Raw genomic sequence first — 12,989 nt, forward strand, 5'->3', positions numbered from 1 at the left:
TGAAAATTAATCAGGGGAAGCAAGCTAGAGAAGGGTGGAAATATTTTGCCACTTGGAGCGCACCGGGTGGTACTCTCGGGTGAAATGCGAGTCACAGACACGAGAAAGCAGTTTAAATGTGCAGCTACGGAGAAAGCCGGAAAGAACAAGAATTGCTCCGCACCATGCGCTGCTCCAGCTAGGACGCAGGAAACAGAAGACAGTACGTCATGTGAATACCGAGTTTTAAAATAAAGACTGGCACGCAACTAACGAGACATATTAACCTTACAGAGCTATTCTTAGCCTTATTCTCTAGAAACCTAAAATAACTCATTGTCGAAGATGTAGATTTCTCCTACAAAATATAAATATACAGATTATTGGTAAAATAAGCAATAAACACTGAGCATCTGGCTAGGACTTCCAGAACTATGTCAGATAGGAGTAGGGAGAGTGGACATCCTTGCCTTGTTTCTGATTTTAGAGGAAAAGCTTTCAGTTTTGCACCGGTAGTGTGTCATATATGGCCTTTATTAGTATTGGCCGGGGGGGCTGTCGCATATGGCCTTTACTAGATTGAGGTACTTTCCTTCTACACCTATTTTATTGAGCGTTTTAATCATAAACGATGTTGTATCTTATCAAAATGCTTTTTTTGCTTCTGTTGATAAGATCATGTGATTTTTAGCCTTTGTTTTGTTAATGTGGTGAATTACATTGATCCAGAGTGTCATGGCTGATCTTGTTCTAAAAATCCAGTGCCTCACCCACCTAGGCCAACCGTCCAGATTCAACACTTTCCTTTCCTGAGTGGACTCCCAAAACACTGGAGGAAAATGGGCGCTGAGTGACAGGAATCCCCAACGATTCACTCCCGAGTCATTCATGTCGGTCAGCTCTTCTTGTTTCTCCACTATTTCCCTTTGCCTGACTCTTCAAGTTGAATTAGTTACAACTCACTTCAAAACCTTTCTGAAGTAAGACTGGGGTATAAATGAATAAAGTTAATATCATCAGGGAAATGTGTGTGGGTCCCTGGGCTCTCTGCATCTCCTGCTACCATTCGTCTCCACTGACAAGCACCAGTCTAACCTCTTCAGCAAAAAAAAAAAAAAAATCAAGAAAAATTGCCTGGAAAATAAAAGGTGTGAGAAACAAGGTCCTTGGTTGCAACTCCGGACACGATGTTCTAAGATGTTTTCTCAAAGCTAGATTTCCTTCCAGAATTCAACTTGAGCAGGCCTGCCAGATAAACATTTTGGATTCAAACAGTAGTTAGGGAAACGTTTGTATGCTTAGGTTTGAATGAGAAGAGGAAACTGCTGTGGTTGAGAGATTGCACAGTGCTGTTCCATTTAGCGTGACATTAAAAGCACAGCAATGATCAGAGTGACACTTCTCCTCACCCTGAGGTTCCTGCCTGCACAGTGTAGCCTTCACAAGGGGCAAGGCAATGCTTTTCAGAAGGAAGATCCAGTGGACAACTTGCTTCCTGTAAAACCAGCACTGACTACAGTGGCTTATGCAAGTTCCCGTTTAAGGCAACGTCTGCCTCTGTCTTGATTCCCTCATTAGCAACCTGAAAGTGATCATGTCATCTTGGAATATAGAACAGTGAAGAAATGGAAAGCTGGGCATAATCAAATGCAGAAAAGGACCTCAAAAAAAGTGTATTTTTCTAAAACACGTGAAAAATATATGTATTATCAAAAGTTCAAGCCCATGATGGAACACAACCCAAAAAAGAATAGAATCTACAAACGAAAATTGTTAATAGAATTGAATGTTCTTGATAAGAAAGCAAAGGGAAGAAATCTTAAGTAATCAATGTGGCTGTGGAAAATTATCTGATTTATCCATTCATTAATTCACACAAACACGGAACACCAACCATGTGCAACATGCTGTGCTCCACTAAGGCCATACTTTTAAGGTCATGCTTTCAAAAGCACAAACTAAAGATGGAAGAACTCACATTTTTGAAAAATACATACTAAAGAGAAAAGAACATAAAAAATAAATGGCAGAGCCCAGACGGTGTAGCTCAGTGGTTGAGCATCGACCTATGATCCAGGGGATTACAGTTTGATTCCAGGTCAGGGCACATGCCCGGGTTGCGGGCTCGATCCCCAGTAGAGGGTGTGCAGGAGGCAGCCGATCAATAACACTCTCTCTCATTATTGATGTTCCTATCTCCCTCTCCCTTCCTCCCTCTGAAATAAATAAAAACATTTTAAAAAATAAAATAAATGGCAGAGATCGGTAAGAATATTTACAGAAAAGCTCAGGATGAGCTAAGACAAAAATAAATCGTGTCTGAAATTATTTTCCGGGGCAATAGAATTAAGAAACAAAGTGATGCTAGGGGCAGATGGTATAATGCTAGTTAACAGATGCTAGTGGGAAATTCAGAACTCTTCAACATATTTTTTTCTTCCATCTTCTCCACCTAAGAGACTATTTTTCCAGTTAAAATAAGAACCTGGAACCCAAGACAAGAGATAAAATTAGTTAAAACAAAAGAGCACACAGGTGGCCTGATGCTGATTTCAGGTTGCCCACCTGAGCCAAATCACATCCCAAAGCCCAGAAAGAACTTGGAAATGTGAATACAAACCACTGTCAATAGTCTCTGAGGCTAGGCACCAAGAGCTCTGATTCAGATCAATGGTATTCCATGTTTCAAAAGAGAGAGAAAGGTAGGTTCTGTTTAAATATACTTGAAATCAGTGCCTGATAATATTCTAGACAGGCAGTTAATGAAACAGATGGCTAATAAGCACTTGGGAAAAAAGCTGATTCTGAGGAGTCAGGAATCACTAACTAAAATGTGTGGGTTTTATATAGCAAAGGGTTTTCAGATATAACATATCTTTTAGTCCTCACAACACCTCTGGGAGTTATATTCTGTTGTTGCCATGATAGAGATGAAGAAATTGAGGTTCCTAAACATTGAGGGGTGGGCAAAAGTAAGTTTACAGTTGCAATACAAATAAATAATAAATAATAATACAGGAATAAACTCTGTTTTGCATACTCACAACTATAAACCTACCTTTACCCACCCCTGTATTGTAAGTCAATTTCAGCAAGACATCTGACCAAGTTCCTTGTAATGTTTTTAGATAAGATAGAAATCTGTGAGGCAGAAAACAGGATGGAAAAGGAATCTCATCTTCTTTTGGATGTCTCAAAGCATCTCAAATTCAACTTGTCCAAAGCAAATGCATGAACTTCTCCCTCAAACCTGGCTCTCTTTAAGTATTCCTTATCTCAGTGAAGGTATCTTGTGTATTCCAGAAACTTGACAGATACTCTTGAAACGTTTCCTCCAAGCTCCCATGTTCAATCCATCACCAAAGCCTATCAATTTTACTCTGAAATCGCTCTCAGCACATTTAAGATATTATTCCCCCGCTGTTGACAATCAAATGTCAGTCTGGTTGTTACTCTTTGGAAGTATCTCTCTTACCTCTGGCTGCTTTTGAGATCTTCTGTTTGTCTTTGGTGCTCTACCGCTTCACTAAGATGAGTCCAGATGTAGATTTATTTATCCTGGTTGGAAATTGTGTGCTTCATGAAAATCTTGATTGGAGTCTTTCAACTGTTGAAAATTTCTAGCCAATATCTCTTCAGATATTGTCTCTGTCCTATTCTTTCTCTCTTTCGCCTTCTGGAACTCTGGTGAGTCCTCCTCATTCCATCTTCTCTTTGACTCTTAACCTCTCTTTCTTATTTTCATCTGTTTCTCTCTATTGCACTCTAGACTTAAAAAATTCATCTTACATTGTACTAATTCTCTCTTCAGTTGTGTTTAATTTGCTATGTAATACATTGGTTAGGGTTTTAATATAAATCATTATGTATTTCATCCTAATGAGTTCTTTTCATCTTTAAATTTTTGTTCATTCATTCATTCATGTTTTGATATTTGCCTGATTTCAAAGTATTATTTTATACCTTGTACTGTTAGTTCCTGTGTCTATATGTTTTACAAACCCAGTCTGTTTCCCCTGGCTTACATCGCTTTGTTTCCTTAAGTGATTAGTGATTTTAAACTATTTATTGCTCATATTAAAAACTTTCTCTGCAGAAATTTGTTAAATCCTAGAATGAAGGTAGTTTCCTTCCAGAAAGAATTTGTATTGGCTTCTTTTAGGCCCTTGGGAGCACTACCAGCTTGGGGCCCCTTTAAATATTCACCTTTGTGGGTGTGGATGCCACATAGGTGATTAAAACTTGGGCAGCAAATACAAGGGTGGCTACCTTATGGTTAGAAATTCTTAGGGGAGACCAGAGAAGGATCTTTTTTCACTTTCCCCTAAGATCCAAGATTGTTGGCAAATTATATTCTTTGCAATTTGGTGGGGGAGAGGCTTCTAATACATCCTTACCCAGAGGGTCTAAGCTTTATTAGATGCCCTATATTGAAAGCACCCTTGGCATGGCCTTTTGTCTACCAGGCTATAGAAATCCCTTGCCTTTTGGGAGGTTGTCATTTGACATATATTTATGTTATTGGAAGACTGGTGAAGTATTCAGATGATGTATCACATTTTTAGTTAATTTTACCCCCCCCCCCAATTTATATTTTTTCTGGAAGGTCATCCATTATATCGAGATTTTTAACACTTATTAGCATAGAATAATTTAGAGCAGTGATTCTCAGCTCTGGCTTCACATTAGTGTCACCTGGGCAAGTCTGAAAAATCCTGATGCCTAGGCCAGTGAAATCAGAATCTCTGGGAGTATTTTTTTTGTAGTTCTGAAAGTGATTATTGTGTGTCACCAAGGTTGAGAATCACTGATTTATAGCAATGTCATCCAAATTTTAATGTGCATGTGAATCACCTGGGGATCTTGTAAAAACACAGATTCTAATCCAGTAGGTCTGGGGTGGGGCCTGAGAGTGTCAATTTCCAGTAAGCTCCCGGGTTGAAACTGCTGCTGGTCCATGGGTCACACTGAGACCCGAGGGTTTCGATGAGTTTTCTCTTGTAAATTTGATCTCCTTTGCACCTAGGATTACATTCCCCTTCTCACTCCTGATGGTCTATAGCTCTTTTCTCTTTCTTTCTTTGAATAGTCTTGCCAGAAATATTTGGGGGGCATTTTATTTATTTTTTTCAGGAAACAAGCAAGCTGGATTTCATTTTAATTTGCCAGTCCTACTCTTTCCTCCTGTCTTACAAATCATTCATTTCTGCTTTTATTTTTATTCATCCCTTTTTCTTATTACACTGAGTTTGTTACTCTTTTTCCCCCTGGAGTTTGAATTGTTAGTTTAATTATATCTATGCTTACTTGTCTAGTGATGAAAAAATTGAAATGAAAGACTCTTCCTGCTACAGGCCTGGCTGCCTGCCACAGAGCACTGCCTTGAACAACATTTTCCAAGCAGTGAGTGTGTAGCTGCACAGCATTCAGGGGCGAGCTTCTTCTGTTTATATTTTTGTGACGAGCCGTGGGCCTCACTTGCATCCCTGAATTTCTCCGAGCTGCCTTTCCTCAGAGGTAAAATGGGGCTTGACCAAACCACCTTGAAGACTCTTCCATCAAGACTTTATAAAGCTAACAAAAATACCTCCTAAAATGAAAAGAATTAAGTTCCAGTAAAATGTTAACAAAGTCTACTTAAATGTGTTACAAGTTCAGGGGCGCATGGTGATGGACAATCCATATAAAAATGAGTATTTCTCTCCCTGTTTAAGAGAAAAAGGAGACACTCGCAAACAATACATCTCCCAAGCGTATGTACAATCGCATTTATTTTAAAGTCCAGGGGAAAGGAAATAACCTTTAGCCGAACCCTCAGTATTTATCCAACAATAACACACAAGCAATTAAGACACTTATGAATGTTTTTTTCGGCTCCATTTACAAATGATTTGATTAGGTTTTATAATGGCATGGTTCAAAATTTAGAAAGTACAGAAGGTTTACAATGAAAGGTCTCCCCCTTCATCCTGTCCTTTGGCTACTTAGTTCCCCTCCCCGCAGTCAAAGTTATGGGTTTCACATGTATCCATCCAGAGAGAGTTCACACATATAAAGACTCTTTCTGCCTTCCCCCCCCTCGCCCTCCCCTCTCTACACACATGTGTGCGCACGCGCGTACACACACACACACTTAATTTGTGTCCCTTTTTAATAAAATTGTCCGGACATCCCATTGTATTTTTTTTACGTGGCGCATCTTGGAGATCTTTGCACAGCAGTGTAGAATGCTTCTTCATTCCTTTTCATAACAGCATAGCATTCCATTGTCCAGATGGGCTACAGTTTATTTTCCCAACAACTTATTGCTGTGCATTTTAAACACTGCTACAGTTATAACCTCAAACACATTTCATTTCAAATGAGTGAAGGATATTGGTAGGATAACTCTTAGAGATAAGGAAATTGCCAGGTTATAGGCTACACACATTTGCAATTTTCATAGTTATAGACACACTGCTCTCCATAAAGGAAATAATTTATACTCCCACCCAGTAATGTATGAGCCTACTACAGCATACTTTTTAATAGTTCCAAAGCCCACTACATGGTACTTTCAAATCCCTGTCCCCAATTTCTTTTTCGTCTGGTTTTGCGGGACTGTTTGGGATGGGAGTGGGAATAGTCAGATGGGCCCTTGGCTTACGCCCTAACCAATCCTGGTTCCTCTGTCTTTTCCCTAAAACACAAAACACACACATTTGCTACAAAGCTTCACAAATTCAGGACATACTGAAACGATCAGAGTCTAGAGTCCGTTAAACCTGAGTGTCTCTGCGAAGCCCATCTAAATGCTAACCTGCCACATAGCAGCAGACAGCTAGTAAACTCTTGGTGCTATAAGTCAATGTTAATGAGAATTGATTAAATAGGCTCAAACGGACTTTATCTTATTGCTAATACAAGAAATCCCTTTGGCACTTTCCTACACTGCCTAGATATTAAATAAGGCTTATGATGATTAAGCACCAGAAAAGTTAATTAAGAGGTAATTCCAGGGGAATGTACCGATCTCATAGGGCAGTGGTCTTCTACCGGATAACTTAACAAAAGAAGAGTTGTTGAACCCCAAGCACTAGGCAGGGCCCTGCAACGTGAAGAGCCATGCTGCCCCCAGGCCACCCCGGGTCCGCTGCCGTCAGCTGAGAGCTTTCTCCCAGCGCAGAAGGGACTCTCACTTCCAGCCTAAGGACCAGCTCTGAAAACAGGACCTCTGCTTGGCAAAAAGGACCTGGAACAAGGGTGAGGTGTCTGCCACTTGTTTTTCCTCACTGGATGGGGCCACCATCAAGCTTTAATATTACACTAAAGGGTAGGGTTTATAAAAATGTAAAACAAATGAGAATGTTGTCATAAGTTAGGGTGAGCCATCAGAACAACTAATGCCCAAAAGTTTAATGAGATAGCGCTCATCCAAATTTTCTAGAGAAAATTCATAGAGCATTAAGATAGCTTCACATGCCTAGACATGGTCGCAGTCATGGTGCCCTGGGCGAGTCTAGAGAACGCAAGAGTCAAAGTCCTCAGAACCAAAAGTGTGCTCATATGAGCACTTCATCATGTTCACAGAGCTGTTCCAGAGCAAACTAGTATTTCATTTATTTTTCAAAAAATCATTTATCTTTGATGATTAAATCAATATATCTCAAATGCAAGGGGAAATTTGCTCATTCCTGCATCTAGAAAATCTGCAAATCTGCAGTCAGGCCTAAATGATCACCCCTAATTCCTAGGAGACAGGTAAAACACAAAGGTTTCAGTAGGGTTCATATAACAAAATTTCTATTCTAATAGTCAGCATGTCAAGAGCTTATTGTTTCTGGTTAGTGGTGGTCCTTTCTGCCTTCCATGCCTGACACACAATGATCGGTGATCACTGGGTTATATACCTGAAACTAATATAATATTGTATGTCAACTGTAACTTTAAAAATGTTTTTTAAAAAAAATCCAGTGACGTGGCTCTCTCTTCTTACTCTGACCTATGCTTAATTCACATTTCCTATTCTGAACGCACAGAGAGGTACTAAGTCCACTGGGCTGCTAACATTGTTACGCTGTACGTGGAACTCAGGTCTATTTGCTTAATTGATGACAAACAGAGCCCCTGCCAGCAGCACTTGCCATAAAGAACTCAACACAGGGCGTGTTCACCTGGATGCTGCCTGCAAGCTTCAGAAGGAGCAGGTATCAAATGTCCCCGGCGAGCAAACGCTGGGTGGGTGGCTGTCGCTACCCTCTGGAAACCAGCTGGGTAGTGCGTCTCCTACAGCCCAAGAAATCACCATAGACTTTTTCTTTTCAAATTGAAGTATAGTTTGTATAAAGTATTATATTAGTTATATTAGCTTCAGGTGTATAATATAGTGACTCGACATTTTTATACCTTACAATGTGACGGCCCCACTAATTCTAGTAATCATCTGTCACCGCAGAAGGTTGTCACAATACTATTGACTATATCCGCTTGCTCTCTTTTTCAGCCAGCTTCCACTCCCCTCCCCTCCGGCATATGGGAAGACGCTTAACATCACTAATCATCAGGGAAATGCAAATCAAGCCACAGTGAGATACAACTTCCCACCAGTCAGAAAAACTACTATCAAGAAGTCAACGAATACCGTGCGTTGGCGAGGATGTGGGGGAAAGGGACCCCCGGGACCTTTTGCTTTTCCTTTCTACTTTCCAGGCACATGTTCAGGTACACGTGGGTGGTTTTAGATGCAATTTCAGGAACCATAACATTTCATACATTGCTTTATTGTTGTTGTTGTTTTAAATATATCTTTATTGATTTCAGAGAGAGGAAAGGAGAGGGAGAAAGAGAGAAACATCCATGATGAGAGAGTCATTGATCGGCTGCCTCCTGCATGCCCCCAACTGGGGATCGAGCCTGCAACCCGGGCATGTGCCCTGGCCGGGAATCGAACCCCGATCGCCTGGATCTAGGTCGACGCTCAACCGCTGAGCCAAGCCAGCCGGGCTGGCTTTGTCGTTTTAACTCCTCCTTGCCCATCTCCCGGTGCAGCTCCATATGCCATGAGCGCTGCAGGAAGGACAGGGCCGGGCCGGCATGGTATCCGCCCTGGCTGGGGCCCTGCTGGAGGCTCTGCAGTGAGCTGGCAGCTTTTCTTCTTCCCCGTTGACGGAACTGGGCTCTTCCCTCAGAGGCTGGCCAGAGAAGCCAAAGAGATGAGCCCAGAGTGGGCTGATTTTGTGGCTCATTAGGAAATTTATTTGTGGGATTTCAAATTTGACATCTGAAGCCAGTGTGAGATTTGGGGGCAGCCTGCAGCTTCCCTAGGTCCAGAAATTACATTTTTGAATTGGTTCGACGACTGAATGGCTGATGTATGAGATTTTGTTAAAATATCTGACAGGGGGCCCCAGCCAGCATGGCTCAGCAGTTGAGCATTGACCTTTGATCCAGGAGATCTGGGTTTGATTCTCAGTCAGGGCACATGCCCGGGTTGCGGGCTCAATCCCCAGTTGGGGGCGTGCACGAGGCAGTCGATCAATGATGACTCTCTCATCATTGATATTTCTGTCTCTCTCTTTCCCTCTCCCTTCCTCTCTCTGAAATCAATAAAGACATTAAAAAAATAATAAAATAAAATATAAAGTAAAATTTTTGACAGGGGGGTCCACAGAGGCTGGCTGAGTAGAGGAGAAGTAGATATGCTATTCCAGGGCTAGTTCCAGAGGTGGTAGGAACCAAAGATCCTGCCAACCTACTAGGCAGGTCACTGCAAGTTGGAACCCTAAATCCAGCTAGACACACAGGTGCTGGGCACTCTGGCATGGGGACAAGAATCAGCCACTGAAGGTGTCCTGGACCCACACATGCTAATAGCTAATACAGAACGGGAGCCCACAAGGGACAGAACTGCTGAGGGCTGGGAGTCGGGGCACAGTAGGAGCCCAGCTTTCCTGGGGGTTCAAGGCCTCAGTATGGCTTCCTCAAAAGGAATCTCTAAGCTGGAGCAAGAATCTCCCATGTGGGAGAAGGAGCTTGTTATGAGTCACCCCGAGAACCAGAGAGGCTGTTGATGAATCTCTGCATGAAGGTATCAGCTCGGAGGCTGGACCAGGAGGAGGGTCTGTTGGCTTCTGACCACTAAGGCAGGGACCTGTTTCCAAAACCTGGGGAGTTTCATGGGAACAAGGAAGGTGTCATTCCAACAGCAGGGCAAGGAAAAAGTGAGACTGATTTCCACACTGTCCACGTGTGTTCATCACACTGCTTCAGGTCAGTTCTGGCTAAATGGTTCTGTACGTGCCTGAATTACTGTGGTTGGAGAAAGCTGCTTTTATGATGACTGCAGAAACTTTCCTCTTTATTTTCTTTCAAGTCCTGAGTTCTGTGCATGCCTCATGCCAAGAAATGCCTTCCTCTGCCAGAGGTCTGAGACACGGAGGTCATGCCAAGAATTTGCGCCACAGAAGTTTTATCAGGGCCCAGCAGGGTTGAACCTCTGGCATTGGCAATGGAAAAATAAACAAGATCAGGAGCTTTGAACCACAAAGGCAACCTAGTAGAAAATTTTTACAAAAGAATATGGGATAATGGGGAGAATGTATCCAGAATCTGCAAATGAGTAGCTACAGGTTTACAAATGGAGAGAATTACCATGAGTCCCTTTTCTCTACATCAGAGCTCATCTGCAGCATCAAACTCTCCTGGCCATTTGTAAAGGCAGAGCCCCACAGGCAAATAGGTGATAACTTACAATTTTATGGTGCCAGAGACAGTATAAAAATTATAAATATGCCCTGGTGGCTCAGTTGGTTGAGCACGGTACCATGCACCCAGAGGTCACTGGTTTGATTCCCGGTCAGGGCACATGCCGGGGTTGTAAGCTCAGTACCCAGTAGGGGGTGCGCAGGAGGCAGCCGATCAATGGTTCTCTCTCATCGATGTTTCTCTCTCTCTCCCTCTCCCTTTCTCTCTCTCTCTAAAAAAATCAATAAAAACATTTCTTAAAAAATTATAAATAGGTGATTCTAAAGTCACGTATTATTTCAAAGGCCATGACATACTTGATCAACCATTGACTTCAGAGAAACATCAAAGGGTCGATTCTGTCCTGAGACGCACGTAACCTCCGTGGTGAACATGGCACGGCACACTGTGTTCTCCTGCCTAAATTGTACATTAAAGCCAATACCAGCGCGTTATCCCGAGACCACCTTCCCACGACAGAGAGGACAACACTATGGCAAAGATCAGTACACAATTAGGTAACTAAGACTTTGGCTGGATCCTTCAGATGCCTAAGAACCTCGGAGAGAAAAGGACCGGCTCCAAACAAAATTAAAGAAGAGCCCGGCCGGGCGTGGCTCAGCGGTTGAGCGTTGACCTAGGATCCAGGCGATCGGGGTTCGATTCCCGGTCGGGGCACATGCCTGGGTTGTGGGCTTGATCAATGACTCTCTCATCACTGATGTTTCTGTCTCTCTCTCTCCCTCTCCTTTCCTCTCTCTGAAATCAATAAAGATATATTTAAAAAAAAAGAGAGAGAAAGGAGACTTTAAAAAAATCTTGTGAGGTCCCCTCTAGCTTTGAGATTGGTACTCTGTACCCCACACTCCTCCCCACTTCAGAGGGCCCCACACTGGCCCTCCATAAGTGTCCAGGTTCTCCCCCTGTATCTCCCAGTTCTGACTCCTACTGCCCCCCCCTCCCCCCCGGCCATCACAAAGTGTCTTGCAAATGGAGCTGTGTCAGAGCCTCCACTCCTCCACAAAACACACTGCTCTGGGCTCTGCTATTGCAAGGTCCGGCCAGGTGACTGGCTGGCTGACCTGCTCTCCAGGGCAGAGGAAGGAACGCCAGCCTTGCAGCATCTCCCCTCTGAGACAGCGGATGCATTAACTGGGTAGGTTAATGCCACGGTGTCAGTGTGGCATCTCCAGAGCCCCAGGGGGCCAGCGCAGAGATGCTGGCCAGGTGCGCCCTGCGCACACACAGTTATTTCAGAAGCCATAGGGCATGTTTATCCCAACTGAGTAAAGACAAGGCAGTCCGGTTTCCAGCTTTCCAGAAGGATATAGCCAGGAATGTTTGTTAATTCATATTAGATCAATTTAATTGGCCAAAGAACACTGAGGACAAAGGCATCTTACTTTTTGAAAAAGAAACTTATTGAAAAATTAAGTTCTTATAATACAACTGTAATTTGTTTAAAAGGAAATGTGTTCTTTCCTCTTTGATTAATCCTCGAAGGAGTTTCCGTAGAACAGGCTAGACACGCAAATTATTTCTGGCCTTGAGAGAGAATTTGCTTGCCTACGGTGGCTCTTTCACACCCCCTGGCAGGTCTTGTTTATTTCCTTACAGCAATGAGACTTGACTCTTGGGGGATGGAAGATTGCCCCCCTCAGGCAGTGTCAGCAAGTGAGGAATTGAAACCATTATAGCACCAGAAATGGGTCTCCAAGTACATCTTGTTCCTTAACAGGGGAAAGAAGTGTACACGCTACAGCTGAGGACTGTAGCAGCCAAGGCTCTCAGGAAAACACCCGGCAGGAAGCTCTCTGCCACCGTCTCATGCCCCGGCCCTGGCCCCGGCCCCGGCCCTCCCTTCCTTCCCCTGGCCCCGGCCTCGCCCGGGCCCAGCGGTCCTTGGCAGGCATAAGTACACTGTCCGTTCAGCAAACCCTGACAATTAATGGCCAGTCACAGTTACGGGAACCAAGTTCATCAAATCTAACCTCTGCTCCCCCCCTCAGACCAAGTCCATTAGAACATCAGCAAATCTTTGGGAGTTATCCAGACGCTAACTAGCTTCTTGCAGGCATATGGCAAATGAGGGATTTAAAAGTCTGTGGCTATCTCATTAAATGTCTCTGAGACGCAATTTGAACACCAGACTACTGTGCAATTAACAGTCATTTTAAAAACCACTTTTGTAAACGTGCCTGAAGCATAAAATCACGGGATATAAACCATGATTCTAGAATAAGTCTGAAGATCTTTCCGCAGGTGTCTTCTGCTACCTGACCTTCTGC

At 43.0% G+C, this 12,989-nt stretch overlaps 1 protein-coding gene across 1 annotated transcript in view; it reads right to left on the reverse strand.

Moving 5' to 3' along the window:
* MYRIP (myosin VIIA and Rab interacting protein) overlaps positions 1 to 12,989 on the reverse strand; it is a 120,609-nt gene that overhangs the window by 86,411 nt on the left and 21,209 nt on the right. The window lies entirely within an intron of this gene.

The sequence above is a fragment of the Miniopterus natalensis genome, chromosome 15 (assembly GCF_054644295.1).
Source record: "Miniopterus natalensis isolate mMinNat1 chromosome 15, mMinNat1.hap1, whole genome shotgun sequence".
NCBI classification, from domain to species: Eukaryota; Metazoa; Chordata; class Mammalia; order Chiroptera; family Miniopteridae; genus Miniopterus; species Miniopterus natalensis.